Raw genomic sequence first — 15,196 nt, forward strand, 5'->3', positions numbered from 1 at the left:
GGACTACATTAGCAGTCTTCCAAATTTCTGGCAGCTCCCCTGTTACTAGTGATTTGTTATACACTATGGAGAGTGGCAGGCACAGTGCTTCTACTCCTTCCTTTAGTATCCAAAGTGAGATTCCATCTAGGCCTATAGTCTTTGTCACATCCAACTCTAGCAAAAGCTTCCTCACCTCCCCACTGATAATCCCAAAGTCCTCTAGCGGTGCCTTGTTATCTATTCCCTCTCTTATGTCTGGAACGTCTCCTTGCTCTAACGTGAAGATCTCCTGGAATTTTTTATTGAGTTCCTCACACACTTCCTTGTCGTTTGTAGTGAATATGTCTGCCCCCAACCTCAGTTTCATTACCTGTTCCTTCACTGTTGTTTTTCTCTTGATGTGACTGTGCAGTAATTTAGGTTGCCTGTTTGCTTTGCTTGCTATGTCATTTTCATATTGCCTTTCTGCTTCTCTTCTCACCTTGACGTATTCATTCCTGACACTCTGGTACCTTTCTCTGGTCTCTAGTGTCCTATTATTTCTATAGTTTTTCCATGCCCTCGCACTTAGTTGTTTTGCTAGCTTACATCTCTAATATAACCATGGGTTTCTCATCTGCATTTATTTTTTTTCCTTTTGGACTGGCACGAACTTGTCTGTTGCTTCCTTATACTTCTGTGTGATGAAGTCCATCATGCCTTGGGCCGTCTTTTCTCCGAGTTCTGTTTCCCAAGTTATATCTGTTAGGAATTTTCTTATCTCATCATAGTTTCCCTTTTGGAATGCCAGCCTTTTTTGTTTTCTGGGCCCTTCCTTAAGTACATTATCCCTTCTTCTACCAAATACTCAAACATATGAGGTACAGTGTGATCACTCATTCCCATAGAGGTTTCAAAACCCAATTCCCTTATGTCAGAGTCATTTAGAATGAAGACTAGGTCGAGTCTCGCTGGTTCATCATTGCCTCTCATTCTTGTGGATCCTCTAACATGCTGACACAAAAAGTTTCTTGTCGCCACTTGCAGCAATTTAGCTCTCCATGTTTCCTCGCCTCCATGTGGTTCCTTGATTTCCCAGTCTATCCTTCCGTGATTGAAGTCCTCCATGATGAGCAGATGGGATCTAGTTCTACAGGCAGCAGTGGCTACTCTCTCAATTATAATGTTGACTGCCATGTCGTTTCTGTCATACTCTTGCCTGGGTCTTCTGTTGTTTGGTGGTGGGTTATATATCACTTCTACTACTACTCTTGGTCCTCCCATCGTCAAGGTACCTGCTATGTAGTCTCTGAACCCTTACAGCCTGGGATAACCATCTTGAAACTCCACTCCTTTCTTATCAGTAGGGCCACTCTGCCTCCTCCCGTTCCTTCCCTCTCTCTCCTTATTACAGTGTATTCCTGGGGAAACACCACATCCGTTATAATTCCTGAGAATTTTGTTTATGTGAGTCCAATTACATCTGGGTTCCCTTCTTGTGCTCTTTCCCTAAGTTCACTTGTCTTGCTTGTAATCCCATCAATGTTCGAGTACATTACCTTAAAACTCTTTTCCTTCCATCCTCAGTTTCTGTTCGTTCCACTAGAGAAGGGGGGGAGAAAGAGGTATCTGGGGTGGGAGGGGCTAGGAAGGTGAACCTGGGGGACCTGGGGTGAGAGGGGGCTGGGAGGATCCTGTATGGGGAATGTAGGAGAGTCTGGGGTGGTGTTGCAGAAGGGGGGGGTCTGGGGTTGTGGTTAATTTGGGCTTGGGATGGAGGAGGAAAAGGGGCATGTGAAGGGGTGGGGGAGGTCATTGGTTGGAGGATGAAGGGAAGCCTGGGGAGAGGGAGCTGGAAGGTCAGGGGTTGGGGAGGGAAGGGAAACCTGGGGTGGGGCAGCAGGGAAGGAAGGAAGGGGGGGGGTGGAAGGAGGGAGAGCTTGGGGTGGAGATACTAGGGAGGGCATGGGGTGGGGGTAGGGGTTGGGGAAGGAGGGCATGGAGGGAAACATGGGGGGCCTGGAATCAGGGGGCAGGGGAGGGCTTGGTCTGGGGAGGATCTCTACTGGTTGGGGGGAATGATCATGGGATGGGTTTGTTGGAGGTTTCTGTTATATTCCTCCCTGAGGATGCTGGCCTGCTGGTGAAGGGATTCCCACTCCCCCTCTGAGGTTCCTGGGGAATACTACGCCAAGTTCTGTGGCTCCCCGTTCCCATCCCTTCCCTTGTGTCTCCTCCTTGCTTCTGCAGCCCTCCTCCTCTCTTCTCTCGTCATGTCCCTCTGTAGAAAAACGTCCTTGTATCCTTTTAGTCTCATTAGCATGCTCTTTTTTGCTAGGATCTCTTCTTTCGTAAGAAAAGGGGGGTCCATCTCTTCTTTCTCAAGGACCCACCTTGCTAGAGTTGGATGTGACAAAGGCTATAGACTCAGATGGAATATCGCCATGAATACTAAATGAAGGAGTAGAATCACTGTGCCTGCCACTCTCCATGGTGTATGACAAATCACTGGTAACAGGTGAACTGTCAAAAATTTGGAAGGCGGCAAACGTAGTCCCGATATACAAGAAGAGGGATAGACAGGAGGCACTGAACTACAGGCCAGTGTCCCTAACTTGCATACCATGCAACCTAATGGAGAAAATTGTGCGAAAAAAGCTAGTGGAACATCTGAAGCGAAGGAAATTTGTGACACAACACCAACATGGTTTCAGGGATGGCAAGCCATGCCTCACTAGATTAATTGAATTCTACGATCAGGCAACAAGAATCAGACAAGAAAGAGAGGGGTGGGTAGACTGCACATTTTTGGATTGCCAGAAAGCATTTGACACAGTTCCATACCAGAGACAGGTGCGAAAGCTGGAGATGCAGGCAGGAGTGAAAAGGAAGGTACTCCGTTGGATAAAGGAGTACCTAAGTAACAGAAGGCAGTGAGTCATTGTGAGGGATGAGGTCTCAGATTGGCGAGACGTCACCAGTGGGGTCCCGCAGGGTTCAGTCCTTGGACCCATACTGTTTCTTATATATGTAAATGATCTTCCATATGGTATAGAATCATTCCTCTCATTGTTTGCTGATGATGCAAAAAATTATGAGGAAGATTAAGACGGAGGCAGATAGTATGAGACTACAAGATGACCTAGACAGACTGAGTGAATGGTCCAACAAATGGCTACTAAAGTTCAACCCGAGTAAATGTAAGGTAATGAAACTAGGCAGTGGAAACTGGAAGCCAGACACAGGATACAGAATGGGAAATTAAATCCTTCATGAAACGGACAGAGAGAAGGATCTAGGAGTTGATATCACATCAAACCTGTCCCCTGAAGCCCACATCAAAAGAATAACGCCGCAGAATAACATCATGCGGCGTATGCGAGGCTGCCTAACATCAGAACTGCCTTCAGGAACCTGTGTAAGGAATCATTCAGAACCTTGTATACCACATATGTGAGACCAATCCTGGAGTATGCGGCCCCAGCATGGAGCCCGTACCTTGTCAAGCACTAAGACGAAATTTGAAAAAGTTAAGAGATATGCCACTAACTAAGTACTAAGAGGCACTGAGTTACGAAGAAAGGCTGCGGGAAATGCACCTCACAACACTAGAAGAGAGAAGAGTAAGGGGAGACATGATCACTACCTACAAAATTCTCAGAGGAATTGACAGGGTAGATAAAGATAAACTGTTTAACACGGGTGGTACGCGAACAAAGGGACACAGGTGGAAACTGAGTACCCACATGAGCCACAGGGACGTTAGAAAGAACTTTTTCAGTGTCAGAGTAGTTAACAGATGAAATGCATTAGGCAGCGATGTGGTGGAGGCTGACTCCATACACAGTTTCAAATGTAGATATGATAAAGCGGTGAATTTGGGTTCATGATTTGCCTCAAAATAAAATGTAGGTCTTTTCTATGTTTAGTGTGACTTTGTGGGTCATCTCGGGCTGTATACAATGACCATCTCACTCTTACTTTCAGCCTCCGACCTTAATTCCACGTTCTGCTGCGTGGCTGTAAGTGACGCCATGATGATGAGGCAGCCTTTGGTCTTAAAGGTGAGAGAACAGTGTACACTCTCCCCCCCCCCTCCCTCCCCCCCTCCCCCCCTCCCCCCCCCCCCCCGCACACGCTCTCACACACTTTTCCACTAACCTTCAGTGTGTATACATTTTAAAATTATTATCATTGTTATTATTATTATTATTATTATTATTATTATTATTATTATTATTATTATTATTATTATTATTATTATTAGGAAAATCCGTAGGAGCCGTGATGAGGGTTCGAACCTATTCGCTGGATGTTCCCTACTCACACGCCCTAGTCAACTAGGCCACTTCACGGTCTAATGTCATGATGGTCTAGTTGAGTAGGGTGTGCGCGCAAGAACGCACATGGGTTCGAATCCTCATCACGACTCCTACGGATTTTGTCATTGACACATCACGTTTGTGTGATTACTCTCTGTGTATTATCAGTCGTCTTCGCCTCGCCCTGCTCTGGTGACGCTCTATTCTCTCATCTATCCTTATCTCAACTATGGTATATGTGCTTGGGGTTCTACTACACAAAATCATCTAAGACCTCTATTTATCGACTTATATTGAATTTTGTAACTAGCTCATCAAGATACCGGTATGGGGTGCATAATAAATGAACTAAACTAACTAAGACCTCTACTTACTCAACACAAAGCTGTTATTAGAACAATATCTAACTCTGGCCCCAGACAGCGCTCGGTACTCTTACTTAAATCTTTGAATATGTTAGACATTAAGTCACTGCACATCCTCTCATGTGTACTCTATATATTTAAAACTCTGAACTGTAATGTCAATCCTGACCTTAAAAGCTTCCTAGACGGTTGTAACAGAACTCATGGGCACCACACCAGAAACAAATAACCACTGCATTACACAGGAAAGCAGAGGATTTTCTGAGGGAGGAGAAAGACATTTGCACAGCGCGATCCGCAGGCGCTGTGTGCGCAGCGATTGATTGATTGATGAAGATTAAGCCACCCAAGAGGTGGCACGGGCATGGATAGCCCGTAAGTGGTGGCCCTTTCGAGCCATTACCAGTATCAAAAGATGATACTGGAGATCTGTGGAGGCGCGACTGCACCCTGCGTGACGGGAGATGTCTCCCGGACCAAATGGTGACCAAATGGTGTGTGCGCAGCGCAATGGGGGCCTATATAAAGGGGGGATCGAGGAGAGGTCAAACAACGCAGGGTGCAGCCGCACCTCCACACATCTCCAGTATCAGCTCTTGATACTGGTGATGGCTCAAAAGGGCCACCACTTACGGGCTATTCATGCCCGTGCCACCTTTTGGGTGGCTTAATCTTCATCAATCAATCAATCGAGAGGTCATGGGAGAGACATCTCCCGTCACGCAGGGTGCAGCTGCACCTCCACAGATGCAGTATCATCTATTGATACTGGTAATGGCTCAAAAGGGCCACCACTTACGGGCTATTCGTGCCTATGCCACCTTTTGGGTGGCTTAATCTTCATCAATCAATCAATCAATGGAGAGGTCATGCGCTCTCTCCTGCTCCCGACACGCTCCGCTTCGCAAGCTAAAAACGACCCACCCTCCTCCCCTTCCTGGGTGCAGTCAGCTAAAACTATGTAACAGTTCTATGTCTATCGTCCTTTGCTGATGGTCTGAAAGGGGTTGTAGCGCCGGCCCCTAAGTGTTCCGCTGTCCACAGCTACTGACCCTCACTTGTAGTAATGTTAACCTTGCCCTTTATGTGTATTCTGCATTTACTGGTTAATTTACCAATTTACATTATGTATTGGAAAGGGGCATTATTACCTGTCACGTGTTAGGCCATTATATGCTACTCTAAATGCCCGATTCTCCATGGAACATATGTTAGTCATTTGCCTTACTTTTACTCATAGATAATAAGTATACAGTGTTCTGCAGATCTTGATTTATTTAGTTCCCGGCTATAAGTATATGTATTAATGTTATTAAGTTGTTGTAGTGTACTCAAAGTTATACATGTCTATGTTATGTAGTTGTAAAATATACAAGTTATAGCCGCTTCATTAACATGGTCTGCAGAAAAAATTCTACTTGTTCTACTAATAAATAAATAGGCCCTTATGTGGATGGTGTCTTTTTCCTCCCTGATCAGAAAATACCTATTTGATATTCTATCCACCGCTGCCCACTGGATGGGGGGCGGGGTGCACGACAAACATATCAATTGTGACACTAGCTCTCCACATATGTCAGTTGCTTAATTTAGAACCTTCACCTCTGATACTAATCTATAAAATGATAAAATGCTATGCCCAAGATTACCATCCGAGTGTAGTTCGAACATCTCCAGTATGGGAATAGTCTGTTCTCGGAGCTCAGGTTTCATTTCTGGAACTATCGTTACAGTTAGTTAGTTAGTTTAGTTCATTTATTATGCACCCCATACCCATCTTGTGGACGGTAGTGGAAAGGGTTACAGAGGCACATAATGGGCTCAGGGACTGAACCCCACAATTCATTTAGCTAAGCAAGTTACAATCTTGATGAGCTAGTTACAAACTTTAATATAAGTCGTCACATCAACAATGGGTTCGAGATCGACCTCAAGTACAGGTTCTAAATTAAGCAACTGACATATGTGGAGAGCTAGTGTCAAAATTGATATGTTTGTCCTGCACACCGCCCCCCATCCAGTGGGCAGCGGTGGATAGGTTACAATCACTTAGTTACTACCTACAGTTAGCAAACTGGGGATATTTGGCTAAAATTTCTGGTAGCAGATCATTTTGAATGAAATATTGACACATCGCTGGAACATTGGTTATAGAATTGTCTCTAAATTCACGTATCTTTTCGCACTCCATCACATAGTGACGGAGGGTGTGCGAATAATTTTGATGACACAGTTTACATTTGGTCAGGTCTACATCAGCAGATAAGTTACAGGAAACCGTTTGTACATTTTTTTTTTAATTTTTAAGGGGAGGATTAGGATTGGTGTAACTTCTAGCACTAGTTGAACTAATGTTGTGTACTCACACCTGACCAATCGTGCCCGAATTTGTCTCTATTTCTTTTTCTATTCTGACATTTCTTCTTTTTTTTAGTGAGATTTCTTGCATTTTGATATGTACTAAAATCATCGAATTTAGCAATATTATGACGTTTGTCATCTTTATTTACTTACTTTCATTACGACCCTATCTTTTCTGTCTATTTCTTGAAAACAGTTGTGATGTTTACCATGGATGGGAAGAGTAGTGCTGTTAAGCATGTTCAGATTCCCCTTCATCCCCCCCCCCAAGTCAATGGTGAGGCTATCCCTTCAACCACCCATCCAGTTACTGGCCAGTTTCAACGATTCTTTACCTGACTGGACAAATGACGCGCACATGTCCTATTGCACCACAGTTCCATCCTGTTTTTTTTGTATATAATTTTGTATATTAGTCCTCTATATAAGACAATGTCGGCCAAAGGTCATGACGTGTTTATGCCTTGCGGCATTTATGCTCAGCCTACTTCCCTTTTTGTAACGGGCTTTTTGTCGTAATTTTCCTGACGTTCCAGTTCTTTGTTGTATTGGCTTGTCACCCGAAGGTGAGTGAGCGACTGTGTGTGTGTGTGTACTCACCTGGTTGTATTTACCTAGTTGTGTTTGCGGGGGTTGAGCTTTGCTCTTTCGGCCCGCCTCTCAACTGTCAATCAACTGTTTACTAACTACTTTTTTTTCCACACCACACACACACACACACACCCCATGAAGCAGCCCGTGACAGCTGACTAACTCCCAGGTACCTATTTACTGCTAGGTAACAGCGGCATTCAGGGTGAAAGAAACTTTGCCCATTTGTTTCTGCCTGGTGCGGGAATCGAACCCGCGCCACAGAATTACGAGCCCTGCGTGCTATCCACCAGGCCACCAGGCTACTGTGTGCTCACCTAGTCGTGCTTGCAGGGGCTGAGTTTCGGTTTTTCGGTCCCGCCTCTCAACAAACAATCAACTGGTGCATACAAGGTTCTAAATGATTCCTTACATAGGTTTCTAATGACAGTTCTTATGTTGGCCAACAGAGCATATGCCACTGAGGATATTTTTTCATATTAGATGTCATGGGCTTCACGGGACAGGTCTGGTGTGATATCAACCCACAGATAATAAATAGTTTATTTAAGTAAAACTACATACATACATAATGAGTTACAAGTAGAATATTGGATTTCGAGATAGAGCAAGTGTATACTATGCCCGAAGTCACTAACACGCACAGCGTTTCGGGCAGGATGTGAGAAAACACACTTAAATTCTAAGACTTAAGACTAATTGAGATAAAAATTATGAAGTAGAACTGAATACTGAAGTAGTGGTACTTCTACTTATATACTTATACTGAAGTAGAAGAAAGAATGCCACTAAATACATGTTTAATGGAACAACAACAATTGTAACAGAACAACAGATAGTAATTCTAAATAAATAAACAAACGGACTACAGTATAATATTCTTAAGTTTATACATGGCAGATATCAGCAGGTTTACATGTTAGTCATTAATCATTAATGTTTGATAACAGCAAGACATAGGTTGACATTTAGGAGGAAAGGTAGGTTACATGGAGTTGATTAGGTAGTACTTAGTTTTTCTCTTTATCTTGTTGAGAGATGTTCAGTCCTTGACGTGATTGGGAAGGTTATATCCCATTTTGCGTCCCTTGATTTGTGGAGCATTTCTAATTTGGTTACGTCGCACTCTTGGAATATAACAAAAATTGTTGCTAGCGTGATGCCCATGGGTTCTGTTACAACCCTCTAAGAAGCGTTTAAGGTCAGGTCAGGATACATATATATATATATATATATATATATATATATATATATATATATATATATATATATATATATATATATATATATATATATATATATATATTATAGATCTTTCTCTCTTTCCGACTCCTGAAGGATTTCATCAGCCAATTGGTACCTTGTATCTGGCCTCCTTCTCCTTACACCCATTTTCATCACCTTACACTTGCTTGAGTTAAACTCTACACAGTAGTCATTTGTTGGACCGTCCCTTCAGTTTGCCCTGATCATCTTGTAGTCTCTTGCTATCCTCCTCTGTCTTAATCCTTATCATATTTTTAGCATCGTCAGAAAACCTTGAGAGAAATGAGTCTATACCCTCTGGAAGATCATTTACATATATCAGGAACGGTATTGGTCCGAGTTCAGAACCCTGTGGGACTCCATTAGCAACTATCCTCCTGTTTTGGTAGTACTTATAGTAACGGTGAGGATCATAGTACATATACCGACGTACAACACAAGTAGAACGTAGAAGTCGGTACTATTGAACTTAAACAAACCGGAATATATTTTCTTTTTATGTTGCAAAGACAAACTAAACAACCTAACTTAACCTTCCCAGGCGTAATACACGATATCTGAGGCCTAATATAGTACATATGTGTGCTATACTAGGCCTAGGAATATTTCAGTTCTTTTTTTAGTTTAATTTTTTCAGACTATAAAGTGAATAGTACCAAGTTCTACTATCTAATTGTTTAGTACGTCAATATTTGTACTATGGTGCACATAGTTACAAAACTATTACACTGTATCTAAACAGAAGGATGGGTTGCCATTGGTGACATCACGCCACTCTGAAGTCTCACCCCCTCACAGTAACTCTCTGCTTCCTATTGCTTAGGTACTCCCTCATCCACTGGTGCAACCTGACTCAAATATTCACAATAAATTAGTATGTCACATATGCAATTATTCATAAGCAAGATATTGACTATAAGCAAGTGCGAGAACGGGTTGTTACTCTTACCCGTTTCTCTAACTTATGCCCCAGCCTCTTATGGGGTACTATGTCAAAGGCTTGCCGATAGTCTGCCCATCCTTCTCTTCCTTGCTTAATCTTTGTCAGCTGGCGAGTGTGTGTGTGTTGATTGATTGATGAAGATTAAGCCACCCAAAAGGTGGCACGGGCATGAATAACCCGTAAGTGGTGGCCCTTTTGAGCCATTACCAGTATCAAGAGATGATATTGGAGATCTGTGGAGGTGCGACTGCACCCTGCGTGACGGGAGATGTCCCCCCGTGGTGTGTGTGTGTTTACTCTTTGTACCTGCAATCAAGCATTAGTTCTTGGACCCCGCCTTTCTAACCAATAAATTTTCCTCTATTATGTCTACTACATATATTTTCTAACAGACGCGCGTACACACACCTGTGTGTGTGTGTGTATCACCTGAGGACCACATAAAGAATATTGTGCGAGGAGCCTATGCCACTCTTTCTAACTTCAGAATTGCTTTTAAATACATGGATAGCGATATACTAAAGAAATTGTTCACGACTTTTGTTAGGCCAAAGCTAGAATATGCAGCGGTTGTGTGGTGCCCATATCTTCAAGAAGCACATCAACAAACTGGAAAAGGTGCAAAGACATGCTACTAAGTGGCTCCCAGAACTGAAGGGCAAGAGCTACGAGGAGAGGTTAGAGGCATTAAATATGCCAAAACTAGAAGACTGAAGAAAAAGAGGTGATATGATCACTACATACAAAATAGTAACAGGAATTGATAAAATCGATAGGGAAGATTTCCTGAGACCTGGAACTTCAAGAACAAGAGGTCATAGATTTAAACTAGCTAAACACAGATGCCGAAGAAATATAAGAAAATTCACTTTCGCAAACAGAGTGGTAGACGGTTGGAACAAGTTAGGTGAGAAGGTGGTGGAGGCCAAGACCGTCAGTAGCTTCAAAGCGTTATATGACAAAGAGTGCTGGGAAGACGGGACACCACGAGCGTAGCTCTTATCCTGTAACTACACTTAGGTAATTACACCCAGGAAGCACCCCGCAGCAGCTGTCTAACTCCCAGTTACCTATTTACTGTTAGGTGAACATGTGCATCAGGGTGAAAGAAACTATGCCCATTTGTTTCTGCCTTGGCCGGGAATCTAACCCGGACCCTTAATTAGGACTTCAACCCCCAAGCGCGTGTAACAGCCCCCAAGGCTATTTGTCTAATCGAACAGCATACTGTATGTTTTGTTTAATGGTGTTAAAAGCACAGAGACTGGTGTTAAAAGCACTTTGAGGTGTTAAAAGTGTTAAAAGGTGTTAAAAGCACTTTGAACTGGGAACTCCACAAGGAGGGGTCCTCAGTCCCTTGTTGTTCAACGTTCTGATGCATAAACTTATTAAAGATCTTCCAATTAATAATGAAGACACTGTCATTTGTTATGCTGATGATATATGTTTACAGGCTGCCACCGAGCCTAGAATGCAAGTTCTGCTCGACGCTTTTGCTACTAGAGCTGAGGAATGTGGCCTCCTTATCTCTGTACAGAAAACTCGTGCCCTCATTCCATGTGGTATTCCACCACCCAATTATCATATAGATGGGCGAGCACTTGAGAACTGCGAGTCTTACAGATACCTTGGTGTCCCCATTAACGACCCTGGGTACCTTTCTTCTCTCAAGAGGAGACTTTGGGAGAGATTAAAGCCCTTGCGGGTCCTTGTTGGTGTCAATCATGGACTTAACGTGAGACTTGCTAGAATGTTTTATGTATCATTTATACGCTCTGTGATTGACTACAATGCTCTACATCTCACACTGTATACTGACAAAGAGCTGAAATCTCTTGAAACCTTGCAAAATGAAGCTATGCGTCTCATCCTTAGGGCTCCAAAGTCCACGAGAATAGTTAATATGAGAGCAGAGTAAAAACTACCTACCATAAGTGAATTTTGTCTATTAGCACGGTTCTCGGCGTGAAGGCATTGAGTAGATCTAGACAACACATGGAGTTTCAAGCTAAACTTTCTAATATGCTGCACTCACCTGAGGTCTATAGAAGAAGAACGAAATCTGATTATGTATATTGGTTCTACAAGGTAGCCAACTCCATCAAAATATTAAATATGTACCCAACTCAACTAATGATTAATCAGCCAATTACTCCATGGGATAACTGGAATCTATCAGTTGATTTTGTAAATGCGCCCAAGAAAGATAGTGTGCACACTACATTATTAAAACAGTTAACACTGAAAAGCATCACTGAAAGTACTCAGAGTATGGGTAACGATGTTTATCAGTGCTATACCGACGGCTCTGTAGAAGAAGGTGGACGATGTACCGGATGTGCATGTAACATATTTGAACAATCTTCTCTCGTACATACAGCAATGAAGCGCGTCAATGACTGGGCAAGTACAACTCAAACCGAACTTGCAGACATATACCTTGCCACTGAATTTTTAAAAGACAAAGGCAGTGGACTTATATACTGTGACTCGCAGAGTGCACTCCTGGCACTGAATGCACATAGTAGTGACACCCAGAAAATAGTCAGTGATATTCGAATGAATGTTTTAGATGCTAAAGAAAACAGATTCGAGATTAAATTCCTATGGATACCATCACATGTTGGCATCTCAAGGCATGACACTGTTGATATGCTTGCTAAGACAGCCTGCAGAAAACCAGTGGTAGAAATTGATATGGGTGTTTCATTAGCAGTGACAAAGAGAATACTTAAACAAATATCTAATGAAAATCTCACCGACCTAACAAATTCACAAAGACCTGAAAGTTGTAGCATTAAATATTATGATAGATATCGTGAGGAGACATTCACATATGGGACTAATAGAACAAGAACCCGGCAATGTGATGTTATAGTGGCCAGAATACGCCTGGGATATAGACGTATCTGGCAGCTTTCTCAAAACCCAAATGTCGAGTACACAATGTGTCAACTTTGTGAAAGAGAAAACATGCACTCTCTTGAACATTATATTGTAGAATGTCCCATACTGACTGACTTTCGCCATCCTGGGCTAAGGTATGCTGAACTCTGTAATTACTATATGAGTACTGGAACACTTGATGATATATTGGACTTGTATCCAAGATTGACCGTGTAATATATAATTTATTCAATGTATATATATGATGTAACTATATAACCTGAGCTTGTGAAAGCACCTTCATCACCTTCAGTGATTAAGTGCTTAATTGCACACTAGTTTCTTTATCAGCTATCTCACCCTGTCAGAGTAAATGAGACAGATGTATGTGAATGCATGTGTGTGTATATATGTATGTATATGTGTGTGTATGTATATGTATGGGTATAAAGTATATATGAAAGCTGATCAGAATTACATTTCACCTTTGTGAATGTACATTAATGACACTATGTAAAAGACACATCAAACACTTTATGTAGGGTATACGAAAATCTGTGTATCTATGTATTTACGTATGTAGGTTAGCTTAGCACTTTAAAAGCACCGCATCACCTTCTGTGGTTGAGTGTTCAATAAACCCTTGAACTATATGTTTAACATTTTTCTAACCCTGTCCATGGAGGACAGAAGAAAATGTATATATGCTGGTTAGCATTGTAAATGCTAACATTGTAAATACTCTGCTCTCCTCTCACTATATTATGCACTAATCTACCCCTATCTTAATTATGGTATCTGTGCATGGGGGTCTACCACTGCAAACCACCTTAAGCCCATCATCACACAGCAAAAATCTGCTATCAGAATAATAACTAACTCTGCTTTCAGACAACACTCAGCTCCCTTGTTTAAATCCCTAAACTTGCTAAATATTAACTCCCTCCACACATTCTCTTGTGTCAACTACATTTACAAAACCCTGTTCTTAAATGCAAACCATGCTCTGAAACTCTCCCTGGACAGATGTAATAGGACCCATTATCACCACACCAGAAATAAATATCTCTTTGATATCCCCAGGGTCAAACTTAATCTGTGTAAACACTCTATGCAAATTAAGGGACCTAGTCTATGGAACTCACTCCCTAGTGAATTGAAAAACTGTAAAACTTTTGCCTTATTTAAAAGCAAAACCAAAAAGTACCTAACTTCATCTATTTAGTTTCCTACACTGAGCTTTAAATTTGCTCTGTACCTAGTGTTACCCAATCTCCTAATTTTTATGTAATATCAAACAACCTTATCATTGTGTTCATTGCTGTCTTCTTTTATGTGCTAGCCATATGCTGTATTGTGACTACCAATTTTTGTCAACTACCATCCAAGCTGTCATTGCAATCAATCTTATATTGTTTCTGCTGTATTGTGCCTACCAATTTGTTGTCAACTACCATTTTAAGCTGTCATTGCAATCAATCATAGCTACCTATGTGCTTTAATATACTGTACCTATAATTTTCTCTCATCTTCTTTTTTTTTCATTCCATGTAATCTGTTATCATTTTTTTGTCTATAAATTTTGCAAGTATTTACCTCCTTAAAATTTTCTTAGATTAAGGACCTGCCCGAAACGCTGCGCGTGCTAGTGGCTTTACACGACTGTAATTACCATATTTGTATCCTCACATTCCTTATGTACATTCTTGTATATGCATAAATAAATAAATAAATAAATAAATAAATAAATAAATAAATAAATAAATAAATAAATAAATGTGTGGCCACGTCTGTGGTAGAAAATAATAATAATAATAATAATAATAATAATAATAATAATAATAATAATAATAATAATAATAATAATAATAATAATAATAATAATAATAATAAAACAAAAAACAAAAAAAAACGTGTGTGTGTGTGTGTGTATTTACTAATTGTGCCCGCAGAATCGAGTGTGTGTTTTAATTAACAATTGTGCAACTAGCTTCAAAAAATTGTCACTTGCTTAGTTAAATGAACGATGGGGTCAATTCCTGAAATATGTGCCTCTGTAACCAATGAATGAGTGAATCAATACATTTGTATACAGTATGCAGGCCAGGCCAGGATACAGTATCCTGGCCGGGGAGGATTGACTGGGCGCCAATCCTTAACTATAGCCTCTGTTCACCCAGCAGTGAATGGGAACCTAGTTGTTAAATTATTTGGCGGGTCGTATTCCGGGGAAAAATTAAGATTAAGGACCTGCCCGAAACGCTACGCATGCCAGTGGCTTTACAAGAATGTAAGAACTCTTGTATATATTAAAAAAAGAAATGCACAGCAACACTTATTGTATATATAACATTAACAAAACATGTCAAGGTGCATCATGGTTACCTTGCAGTTTAGCTGCAATATTGCTTAATATTATTTCTGACAAAACTAGTTTTTATACGTTTTTTTCTTCGTTTTTTTGTTAAAGTTTACCGCCTCTTTTTTGCAGGTATATGACA

The sequence above is a fragment of the Procambarus clarkii genome, chromosome 59 (assembly GCF_040958095.1).
Source record: "Procambarus clarkii isolate CNS0578487 chromosome 59, FALCON_Pclarkii_2.0, whole genome shotgun sequence".
Classification (NCBI taxonomy): Eukaryota; Metazoa; Arthropoda; class Malacostraca; order Decapoda; family Cambaridae; genus Procambarus; species Procambarus clarkii.